This window comes from Phacochoerus africanus, chromosome 15 (genome assembly GCF_016906955.1).
Source record: "Phacochoerus africanus isolate WHEZ1 chromosome 15, ROS_Pafr_v1, whole genome shotgun sequence".
In the NCBI taxonomy this organism is placed as follows: Eukaryota; Metazoa; Chordata; class Mammalia; order Artiodactyla; family Suidae; genus Phacochoerus; species Phacochoerus africanus.
The window spans coordinates 32,727,410-32,739,939 of record NC_062558.1 but is presented as its reverse complement, the minus strand read 5'-3'; the positions used below and the strand labels follow the sequence as shown (position 1 = coordinate 32,739,939).

The window sequence follows — 12,530 nt, the reverse complement described above, 5'->3', positions numbered from 1 at the left end:
GCGCTCTGTGAGTCAGCTCCCGGTGAGCAGGGCACGGACTTCCTCCCTCCCAGGCCTCCCTGGGGACACTCAGGGCAGTGGCGGGCTCACCCCGTCCAGCCCGGGTGGGGGCCCACATCCGGGCAGGCCCCCAGGGGCTCTGGGCCTGGTTCACGAGGAAGCCTGCAGCCCGGCCCCCCTCGCCGACCCCTGACAGGGTGGCGTGGGAGGAAAAATCTTCCAGCCATCTGCTCAGCTGCTGGGTTTCCGGGCGGGGCGGGGCAGGGCGAGGAACAGCCAGAAGGACTCACTCTCCTGGGGAAGCGCCCCTTGCCCCTGCCTGGAGGAAAGATGCCTGGCTGAGAAGCCCAGTGATGGGTACTGGGACCCTGGAACCCCCATTGAAGAATGCTGGTCACCCCCGCTTTGAGGCCCAGTAAATGGGTGTTCAACTGTGCTTTGGACCTGCCTGGTCCCCAGGGGACCTCAGGCCCCAGGAAGCCAGGGAGCTGGGGCACAGGGCTCCTGGGTCCAATTAGGCCTGACTCAGCGAGTGACCCCAGCTGAGTCACTTCCCCTGGGCAGCCTGCCCGCCTCAGTTTCCTCAGGGAGGGCGGGTAGCTGGGAACAGGGTCTGGCTGGGAACAAGCAACTTGTATTACACCTCTGGACTCTCCAAGGCAGGCTTCTCTCGTCTGCCAGATGGAAGCAGCTTCCTGCTCCGCCCAGCCAAAGATGCTGAACACCCGGGGGCCCCTAGGGACTGTTTTCCCAGGAAACCTGGCAATTAAGTGCCAGCCTCCTCTTGGGAATCAATGGCAATTGCTCTTATTGAGCGCTGACTGCATGCCAGGCATTGTGCATGCCTCTTCTCCAAACAACCTTATTAGTACTCTCATTCATAAATGAGGAGACCAGGAGCTCAGAGAGGGTAAGGGACAAGCCCAAGGTCACTCAGCCATAGCAATTATACCCAACAGTTCAAGCCCCTACTCTGAGCCAGGCTCATACACTTCACATATGAACTCACATACAGGCTCATATATGCTGGAGAAGCTGGGATTCTTGGCCCCTATTGGGCAGGTATGACACAGAGAGGTTAGGTAACTTGCCCAGGGCCTCACATCTAGAAGCCAGCAAAGTTCAGATTTGGCTCCAAAGCCTATGCTAAGTGTGAACTGAACAGGAAAGGCTTCTCATTTTAATAATAATAACAACAACGACACTATTCCTAATTGAGTGCCGCAGCCATCACTGAATGCTCTATGTGCCCTGTCTCCCCAACACAGAGTGGGCCACACTGGGACTGGTAGCTGGAAGGTCCTTCCAAGTGCCTCTAGCCCCTCTGCCCTCAGGGAGGCTCCACCTGGGGTGGCACAACCAGACAGGACATGCAGGAACTCCCGTAGGCTGAACAGCTGCAGGGCTACCCAGCACTTGGGCTTAGGCTGCCACCACATTAGGAGCTGTTCTACAGGATCTAGATTTGTACCAGAAAGGTCTGTTTGTTGGAGAAAGATGAGCCCAGGTTCAGAAGAATGGGGGTTCGGGGGAGAGGAATCCCTAAGAAAAACAAGCAGAGCTAATATCCACAACAAAGATAATAACAATCTCACCCTTACGACCATTCCTTCTTATGACCAAGTCATTCTAAACAGTTTGTGGATTTACTAATGTATGGTCCCAATGACCCTAAGAAGTAGGTCCTGTTACCACACCCATTTGACAGATGAAGAAAGTGAGGCTGTGGTGGTTAAGCAAGGCCTCATAGCTATAGTCTCCAGAATTCTCTCCAAGACTCAGGAAAACCCAGAGCTGCACCTGCAGGAGGCACTCAAGGGAGGCTGATGAATTATCAAGGGATGCTGAGGAACCAAGGCTCCTCAGCCGGTAACAATAGCACTAACGATGGTAGGGATGAAATCCACCACCAGCACTGCCACCTGTACTTGATCCCTTTCAATGCCAGGCACATTACATTCCTGCCACAAACTTATTACCCCATTTCACATAGGGGGAAACTGAGGTTCACCGTGTCACTTGCCTGTGCCCTCAGCTAGAAAAAGGCGGTGGGGAAACTGAACCTAATCTTCCAGGACCCACCTCTGCCGCTGCTCAGCCCCTGAAGGTCCTCAGACGCCAGCAACCGATACTTTAGTCCAGCCCCTTCCCAGCCGGCTGCCTCTGTGGCCCACAGGGACCCACACAAGTTCTAGGAATTTCACCCTTTGGCTCAGAAGGATTTTCCCTCCCAGAGGGGGGGTGGTGGGAAAAGGCTTCGAAAAAAACTACATTAAAAACCCTTCCAACTTCCCCAGTGGGCCCTGGCCTCTCATCTGCTGACCCCAGCCTGACCAGGCGGCCTCAGCCTGCTCTCCCCCAACTAGGGCTGGGTCTCTGGCCCCCACTGGCCCAAGTGAGCCTCCAGAGCTGTTTCCATTCTGGCAGCCAGGTCGGTGATGGGAAATCCAGACACAACTCGCACCCACAGCCCTAAAGACCCATGCGTTCACCGCCCTGGCAGGGGCCCGGGAGATGGACTGTAAATGGGGACCCAGGATGGGCTGACTGTCCCAACTGAGCCTGGCAGCTGGTAGGTGTCAGGGGATGCTCATCTCCCAGGTGAGGGGGTGGCAGTCAGATCTCTGCCCCTCCGGCTCCCAAAGCTGGACCCAGGCCCTTCAGAAATGGCTTTGCCAGGCCCTCTGTTCCAAACCCCCCGCCTGCAGCCCAATTTCACTTCCTCCCACTCAGTTTGGCCTGGCCATTCCCCTCCCTGGAGGCCCCCAGCTGCAGGCAATGACCTCCTCACCTACATCATTGTGGCCCAGGAATAGGGAAGAGAAACAGGAGAATGAGGAAACTAAAGAAAAAAAGTGGACTGGCAGGCAGGGCCCCCTCCCCAGTTCCTCAAATGCAGTCCCTTTTGCCCCAAAAGTCCCAGGAACAGAATGAGGGAAGGGAGAGGATTTCTGCACCAGGCATTAGGGGCCTCTGAAATACCCTCCCAGCCCTGCTGACCTATAAGGCCAATGACCTGTGTCCCATTGTTTTTGGTGGGAGGATTCCCCTGGAGCCCCAGGTCCAGGGTGGGAGGGTACCAACCCAGAGACCTGAGCTCTGAGAGCCCTAACCCTTTTGAACCCTCAAATGCAGCAGCACAGGGTTACATGGGCCATTCTACCTCCCGGATGCAGGGAATGGGGAGAGCAAGTCCTGGAATGGGAGGGGAGGGCTACCCTCTTAGCCACATGGGCCTGGCCAGGGAGAGTGGGGAGGGGCCTGAGTCTAACTCCCGAATGACTCTTCCCTTCTCAAGAGTTCAGGTTTACTACTTTCGCTTTCAAGGTACCAAGCAGGTGACCCCTGACCCCTCCTCACCAGGCACAGTTGACTGGCTGAGCTACCTTAAGAGGTGGACTGGGACTGTTAGCCATATCCTCTGGCAGCGCCTCCCCCACGACCTTCACTTATACCCCCATACATTCCCAGCACGTGTGTGGGTGGGGTGTCGGCTGGGAGGGTGTCGCAGGAGCTGGGAATCGGTCACCTCAGAACACTCTCATCTGAGTTAGCTGCAGGACAATATTTAGGTTGCTGTGGGAGTGCGCAGACACTGTGTAGAACGGGACCCGGGCCCTCCTCTTCCCCCCATTAAAGCTCTCCCAGACCCAGAGGAAGGCAGCGCTGGGAAAGACAGGCTTACCTGAGAGAGAGGGGGTCCGGGCCCGGCCGGCCCATGGCGTCGCGCGCCCCTGGGCCCCCGAAATCCCGAGGGGGCAGGCGGGCCCTAGCCCCGGGCGCCTTCTCTCCCGCGCGCCGGCTCCTGGCTCGCGGCTCGCTCGAGCGGGGCTCAGGCAGGAAACCCAGGCTCGGAAAATGGCCAGCGCCTCATCATTTCCGCCGCCAGCGCTTGACAGTTGCGGGAGGATGCGCCTCCCGGCCGCCACCGGGGAAACTTTGCTGCCGCCGCCGTCGCCACGGCGAGCCGCGACAGTCCGGGCGGGCGGCCGGGCGGAGGCAGTGGCCCGAGCCCATGCCGCCCCGCGCCGTTATGTAAAGAGGAACCGGCTGTGAGAGCAGAGCCCGGCGGGGGAGGGCGGCCACGGCAGGGGCGGGGCCATGGCAGGGCCGGGCCACACGAGGCCCCGCCCCAGTCTCCCCGCGAGCCGGACCGCCAGAGGGGAGCAGGCCCCCCGGGGGGCGGGGCCTGCTCTTACCCCGCCCATCATCCCTGCTCCGCGGCTGACCAGGTCCTGGGGTCTCAAACTCGAATCCGGAGAGAGGGCGTGGCCTTTGTCACGCCCTTAGCTCGCCCACCCGATTTTGCATCGCGCAGCCTAAAGAAGGGAACGAAAGGCAGGAGAGGCGGGACAACCTTGGGCCCACCCACATAGCTCCAGCGACCACCGGGTGCCTCCGCTCTGCGGGGGCGGGGCCAGATGAAGGAAAGGCGGAGTCTAAGGGCGGGGCCGGGCCGAAGCGCCAGGCTTACGGGGGGCGCGACCCTGCCGACTCCCTCCTGCAGGGCCTTATCTGCAAGCGCCGGGCCGGTCAGTGCAATAGCGACCGCAGCTTTCATCATCACCCGGGGAAGGATCCCAACCCCGCCCGGCCCAGACTATTGACTCTACTGAGCCGACCCCCATAGCGCCCCCATTTGGGTTCTGTCCCCACCCTCAGCTTTTCTCTTGTCTCAGCCCTTGCCTCTATAGACTGGCCTCTATGCCCTCATCTGTCCCCTAACTCCAGGAGCGCATCTTTCACCAGGAAGCCCTCCTAGACCGCTTGCTCCCATGCCCTCTGGGCCTCCTCCTCTGGTCTCCTCCGGGCTACTTTCATTTTATCTATGAGCCTTATGTGGGGTGAGGTTCACAGTGGGGTCCCCAACTAGCCTGAGGTGGAGCATACACACAGCCAGCCCTTCCCCCAGCTCATGAGAGGGAGGAGAGAGAGGAATGTCTGCTCTTCTCTCCCTCCCACAACAGGAAACAAGTTGCTCACACCCCCAGCTTGCGGGGGGCCACATCACCCCTTTCCAGACAGCATACTCCTCCATTCCACTGCCTCCCCCTCTTTCTGGCCTTGGGCAAATGACTTGACTTCTCCATACCTCCATTTCCGCATCTCTGAAATGGAAATAATACCTATTTCACAGGGTTGTGAGGATTAAATGAGTTAATGCATTAAAGAGCGGTTAACAAAGGGCTCTGCCCAAGGGAAAACACTGCTACTTGAGTGTTTGTTAAACAATCAGGCCTGAGTCCTGCCGTTGGAGCTACAGGAAGGGATTCCCCCAGAAGGTGGGGATTTCCAGATTTCACCCAGATAGCGGAAGGGGGCCCGTCTGCTGTAGGCTCCTTGGAGTTCAATAACCTTGAAGAAACTGGCCACAATCACGTGCTTTCCACAAACATGTATTCAATACCTACTGTGTGTCAGGCATTGTTCTAGGTGCTGGGGACACAGCGGTGAACAAGTCAAGACAAATATCCCCACACTTGGGGGCATCCCTTGTCCTCAGCTGACATTCTGGTGAGGGGACACTGAACATTAATTAATTAATGGGATACTGTATTATGAAGATGACAAAACAGTTACAAGATGGAGAGTGCTTCTCAAGCTTAGACTGGAGGCTCAGAGGACCTCTCTGAGGATCTAATATTTGAGATGAGATCACCCCTCCCATCTACCCCACAGCAAGAAGGATCCAGGTATAATAAGGAATAGCAAGTGCAACGGTCCTGAGGTGGGAATAAACTTGCTGCATTCAAGGCAAGTCAAGAAAGCAGTGGTGATACCTAGGCTAATAGATGGGAAGAGATGAAGGCAGGCCCATCATATGAAGACTTGAAGGTCCTGGTGGCAAGTGTAGGAATTATCTTGGGAGCAATAGAGAGCCATGGAGGGTTTTGCAGAGAAGGACCTGTTGAGCTTTGGGTTCAAGCTGCAGAGTCTGCAGCTGGGAACCCCCAAGGATGTTCACACATCAGCTGAGGGTGCTGGACAGGGGTGTAGGTTATCAGGGAAGCCTAACCCGATCACCCTAAGTTATTCTCTCTTTCTTACTCGTGGGGAGACTGAGGCCCACAGAGAGTAATTACTTGCCTGCAGTCCCACAGCTGCCAGGTGGCACCAACAGAGCAGCCAGGTACACAGCAGTTGTCAAATGGTTGCTGAAATCTGCCAGCCACAAGCACTTTCCCTCTCACTGCCCAGACAGCAGCTCTGCTGACTTAAATGGAGACTTGTGGTTCTTCCCCTTTTTAATCACAGTGTCAAGCCTTTCTCGCTCCAGATTTCTCTGAGGCCCGAAGTGCTTTCCTTTCTCGCTTAATTTCTTCTTGCCACGCGTCCCCTCCGCAGTCCAGTTTCTTGTTTCAGTGCTCTCCGCGATCGGAGACTTCTCGCTCTGCTTTTGTTTTTCCTTAGAAAGGCAAAGGGTTTACAGCGAATACCCCTCCACCGCCTTGCCCTAGATTTGAGAGCATCAGGGCTTTGAGCAGCGATTTCGTCTCCGCGGTAGGCGGGCCGCCCTTGGCTCCTCCCACTTCACAGGTCACTGGGGCCCAAAGGGGGAAAGAGGTTTATTCGAATTCCCCGAAAACAAGCCAGGCGGTCTTGGCGCAGCAGACCGCCCTTCCTTCCGAGAGTGAAAAACCGCTGAACCGGAGCGCACCCACTGCTTGCCAAGTTCCGGGGGCCGGAGACGCTCAGAATCAGTAACAGTAACTAAACAGTAGTTAATAACCATTAATAAATATTTCTTAGGGCCATTAATAGTGATATTAACAACTGGTATTAATAACAATAACAAAGATTAACCGGTACAAGGTTAATAACAAAAGGATTGATAACATTAAATATAATAATGTAACAATAGTCATTAGGTCTAATTAATCATAAAATAGTTACTACTCACTATTACAGGATTAATAGTAAATATAAAATATTAGTAGTAATAATAAAAATAATAATAAGAGGTCTAGGATTAATAGTACTTTATAATAATGATAGTGGCAGGATTCATAATAATAGAAAATAGCAATAGAATAGTAACAAGATTAATAATATACTACACAATCACGTTAGTTCAAGATTAACAATAACAGCACGTTATCTATATTTTAATGATAAATATCAAAATAATAGGATTAATAGATATAATCATACTATAATTACAATAGCTAATGACCTAAGATTAGGGAGTTCCTCTTGTGGCTTAGCAGGTTAAGAACCTGTATAGTGCCCATGAGATTGAGGGCTCAATCCCTGGCCTCGCTCAGTGGATTAAGGATCTGGTGTTGCAAGCTGCGGCAGCAGTTTACAGATGTGGCTTGGATCTGGTGTTACTGTGGTTATGGTATAGGCCTGAGGCTGCAGCTCCAATTCAACCCCTAGCCTGGAAACTTCCATATGCTATAGGTGCGGTCCTAAAAAATAATTTTTTTTTTTTTTTTAATTACAGGGCTGACCTCAATGGATCATGGGGGAGAATTCGATGTACTAAAAGCTTGGGAGTGGCTCAGTGGGTTAAGGATGTGGTGTTGTCACAATACCTGGCCTGGGAATTTCTATATGCCACAGGCACGGCCAAAAAAAGAGCTTGTGGGGGTTGGACAGCACCTTCACATAGTATGTGATTAATAGAGTGTTGATTATAATCTATAATAGGATGTGAGTTGTATGTCCCTCAAGGGTTGTGAAGATTGGTGGAGTTCCCATTGTGCTCAGCGGTTAACAAATCTGACTAGCATCCATGAGGATGCAGGTTTGATCCCTGGCTTCACTTAATGGGTTAAGGGTCTGGTGTTGTTGTGGCTGTGGTGTAGGCTGGCAGTTACAGCTCTGATTCAACCCCTAGCCTAGGAATCTCCATATACCACAGGTGCGGCCCAAAAAAAAAGCAAAAAAAAAAAAAGATTGGTGGCCCCAGGAATTCCCGTTGTGGTGCAACCTAAACAAATCCAACTAGTAACCACGGGGTTGCGGTTTGATTCCTGGCCTTGCTCAGTGGGTTAAGGATCTGACACTGCTGTGGACTGTGGTGTAGGTCACAGACGCAGCTTAGATCCCATGTTGCTGTGGCTGTGGCATAGGCTGGCAGCTATAACTTCGATTAGACCCTTAGCCTGGGAACCTCCATATTGCTGTGGGTGTGGCCTAAGGGAAAAAAAAAAATGGTGGCCCCATAGGCCCTGTGGGTGATAGACCCTCACATCCATTTTACACATGAGGACACCGAAGCTTAAGAGTCAAGACTGTTGCCCAAGGTCACCCAGTCGGTAAGTGAGGTCTTTGTGTGGTGTCCACATCTATGAAATGTTTTTCTGGGTTTTCCCGTTGTGGCTCAGCAGTAATGAACAAGACTAGCATCCATGAGAATGCATGGACCCCCGGCCTCGCTTAGTGGGTTAAGGATCCGGCGTTGCCGTGAGCTATAGTGTAGGTCACAGACGCTGCTCAATTCCAGCGTTGCTGTGGCTGTGGTGTAGGCCAGCAGCTGCAGCCTCTGACTTGAACCCTAGCCTGGGAATTTCCATATGTCCCAGGTGCAGCCCTAAAAAGCAAAAAACAAAAAAATTAAAAATTATTTTAAAAAAATTTAAAACTATGCTTTTGCAGACCTGTCCCCTCCATACCACAAGGTCTGGGTCACAGGTGTGGAAGAGGCCTGCATGACTAGTCTGCTCCCTAGCTGGGTAATGGCTGGTGCAATTGTCTGAATGTTTATATCCCCCCAAATTCATCTTGAAATCCTGGGGTTCTCTTATGGCTCAGTAGGTTTAGGATATGGCATTTTCCCTGCTGAGGCTTGGGTTGCTGCTGTTGCACAAATTCAGTCCCTGGCCTGGGAACTTCCCCATGCCACAGGTGCAAAAAACTAAACCAAAAGATATCCTAACACCTCAAGTGATGGTGTTGGGAGGTGATTAGATCATGAGAGCAGAGTCCTCCTGAATGGGATTAGTGCCCTTACAAAGAGAGTGCCCTGCTTCTACTGTGTGAGGTTACAGCTACAAGGCACCATCTCCGAACCAGAAACTGGACTCTTACCAGTCACTGAATCTTGAGCTTTCCAGACTCCAGAACCTTGAGAAATAAGCACCTGTAATTGATTGGGCACCTAGTTTACAGTATTTTTTTTTTCTTTTGTATTTTTAGGGCCACACCCAAAGCATATGGCTGTTCCCAGGCTAGGGGTCTAATCGGAGCTGCAGCCGCCGACCTACACCACAGCCACAGCAACACCAGATCCGAGCCACATCTTCGACCTACACCACAGCTCATGACAACACCCACTGAGCAAGGCCAGGGATGGAACCTGCAACCTCATGGTTCCTAGTCAGATTCTTTTCCACTGCGCCATGACGGGGAGCTCCTAGTTTATGGTATTTTGTTAGGGCAACACAAACAACTAACAAAATTGGTATGAAGAAGTGGGGGTTCTGCTGTAACAAATTCCTAAAAATGTGCAAGTAGCTTTGAAACCGGGTGATTAGTAGAGGCTGGAAGAGTTTGGTGGTGCTGCTTAAAAAAAAAAGCCTACACTGCGGTACGGATCAATACAAAGGATTCTGCTGGGTCCAGAAAGGAAAGAGCGACGCTGCAGAAGAGGCCTGTCCAAGACAGGGGAAAAATGACCTTGCAGAATTTTGGAGATCTTCAGGGCTGCCATCTCTTCACAGGCCCAGAGTGCAAGGGTCTGGGTGGGAGGAGGACTTCAAAGAGGGGCCGCCGCTGCGAACCCAAGAGTGGCTCCGCAGGGCCCCAGAGCCAAAGCTTGGGGGGCGTGGCTGCCTCCGCCTAGCCGTAGGAGGGGCTGCGGGAGCACAGCCCAGCCAGGAGGCCACCTCCGGTGCACCACAGAGCCCCCACCCGGACATTGCCCCCAGAGCCGTGGGGGGCGGGGCCGCCTTGGTGACTCAAGGCGGGGAGAGCCACTTGTGTGAGATTCCAGACCTGGAGCGACCAGCAAAGCCCTGAGAGCAGCGCAGGATCTTGGGGCCCAACTCCTGCCCAGCAAAGCTTCCGGGGCAAGAAAACCTCCTTGGTGTGTCCAGAAAGAAGGACCCCCAACCCCCCACCCCAACACTAGGGGGTCTGGAAGGCGGGGCTGCAGCCCCAGGATGCCTGGAAGGCAAGCATCTAGCCAAAGAGGATTATTCTGGAGGCTTAAAGTTTTGGACTTGCTGAGGGCTTTTCTTCTTTCCTATTTCTCCCTTTTGGCATGGAAATATCTGTCCTCTGCTGTCTCACCACTGTATTTTGAAAACTCATAACTTTTTTTTTTTTTTGGTTTGTTTGTTTTTGACCACGCCTAAGGCATGTGGAAGTTCCCTGGAGCAGGATCGAACTGTGGCCCTAACCACTGCAGTGACAGTGCCAGATCCTTAACCTGCTGAATCACAAGAGAACTCCCCACGCAACATGTTTGATTTCACAGCTAGAAAGGAATTTGCCACAGAAGGAAAGCAGAGAAAACATTGGGGGTTCTTAGGATGGAGTGAATGCATTTTGCATGCGTGAAGGACGTGCATTTAGGGGAAACAGAAGTAGAATGTAATGGACTGAATGTTTACATCCCTTCCAAATGGACTAAGACAGCTAATGCTGGAGTCTTCCAGGCCTGGGTTTTCATCCCAGCACTGCTGTGTTACCTCCAGCAAGAAACTCCCATTCTCCAAGCTTCAGTGGCCCCAGTCTGTAAAATAGGCATAATGGTGGGTAAAGGAAAGTGAAATTGTGTAGGACATTTAGTCCATGGTGGGCACCTAGTGAATGCTCTGTATCGGATTGTTATCAAGGAATAACTGGAGCATGTGGGGCTCCTCTCCTCATTGTTCCTCAAATTTACCTTCGTGTTCCCACTTTGGAGCCTTTGTACTGGCTATTTCCTCTGCCCAGAATGCCCTTCCACCAGATGTTTCTGTTTGTCACTTCATGCCCTCCCTGGAGGTCCCTGACCACCAAACCTAGAACAGCTCTCTCCCCACTGCTGTCATGCTCTGTCTCTGGCCCTGCTTCTTTTGCTTCCAGCACCTCATGAGGACACTCAAGCAGCTTTATTGGGAGGCCCACGTGATGAGGAACTGAGGCCTCCCGCCATAGCCAGCAAACATGGAGACCCTCCCTGGCCAGAGCCATGTGAGTGTGCCATCTTGGAAGTGGCTTCTCCAGCCCCAGTCAAGCCTTCAGATGAAGAGAGCTCAAGCCTATGTTTTGACTTCAACCTCACGAAAGATCCTGACCCAGAAACACCCAGCTAAATTGCTCCTAAATTCCTGAAATCATACGAAATAATAAATGTTAACTATTTCAAGCCACTAAGTCAGGGAGGAATTTATTACATAGCAATAGTAAATGAATAAAGAGCTCAAGACAGTTCTAGGGGTGTCCAACCACCATGTTCCCCGCCCATCAGGATCCAGCTGAGGCTGGGAGGTCCAGGAAAGGGCATCCTTGGCCAGAAAAAAGTTATGTAATTGGGCCCTTCCTCTTTCCTCCAGGACTGTCAGAACTCTCAGGGCTGGATTCCTGGGCTGGGGTCTAATCTGCTGAGCCCAGGCGCCTGATGCCATCTATGTCCCCTGCTTCCTTCCCAAAGATTTGGTTCCCTTTTCTGTCCTCCCAGGGCCTTCCACTCTATAACTGCCCCAAATCTTTGCCTAAAAAGGGATGAGCAGGGAGTTCCTGTTGTGGCTCAGGGGTAAAGAACCTGACTAGTATCCATCAGCATGTAGGTTCGATTCCTGGCCTTGCTCAGTGGGTGAAGGATCTGGCCTTGCTGTGAGCTGTGGTGTAGGTTGCAAACATGGCTCAGATATGGTGTTGCTGTGGCTGTGGTGTAGGCCGGCAGCAACAGCTCCGATTAGACCCCTAGCCTGGGAACCTCCATATGCCACGGGTGCCGCCCTAAAGAAGACAAAAAAAAAAAAAAAAAAAAAGAATGACGGTGATAGTAATAGGGAATTTACCGTTATTCGAGCATTATGCACCAGGTACTATTTTGAGGGCTCTCCATGGGTTAAGGATTTAATCTTCACACCCAACTGTGTGGAGAGAATGTTGTTTCCCTCCCCCTGACAGAGGAGGAAACTGAGGCACAGAGAGGTGAGGTGCCTTAGCCGGTAAGTGGCCCAGCACTGATTTACCTCAGGCTCCAGAATTCTGACCTTGATCAAAACCATCAGCGCCGGCCGCGCACCCCAAGCCCACCCCAAGGGCCCCCAGCGCAGGGAGCTGCGAGCCACCCCCTCTTCCGCCTGGGGAATCTGGTTTCTGAGGGGAAGTGACTCAGTGGCCTGAGGCCCCGCAGATAATTATTCACTTCCAATCCCGGTAATTAAAGGTCCTAATGACTCCGCAGAGGACGTACAACCTAGTTACTCCAGTGATCCCCACCCCTGCCCAGGGATCAGCATGGGGCGCGGGAGCTTCCCCGGCGCAAGCTTGGCGGGAATCCCAGGCTGCTGCACCAGGGCGACAGCCAGTTTGCACAGGGCTCTGGCGCCCTCTGGTGGCCTTGGATGGTGGTGGGTTGGGGACTG

The 12,530-nt window shown here is 53.0% G+C and overlaps 1 protein-coding gene across 2 annotated transcripts in view; it reads right to left on the bottom strand.

Annotated features, from left to right (window-relative positions):
* Positions 1–4,045, bottom strand: part of SH2B3 (SH2B adaptor protein 3) — a 40,955-nt gene extending 36,910 nt beyond the window's left edge. For both annotated transcript variants that reach the window (XM_047760041.1, XM_047760042.1), the window contains exon 1: positions 3,686–4,045. The gene's annotated coding sequence lies outside the window, so the exon portion shown is untranslated. The remainder of the gene's footprint in view (positions 1–3,685) is intronic.
* Positions 4,046–12,530: the final 8,485 nt, after the last annotated feature.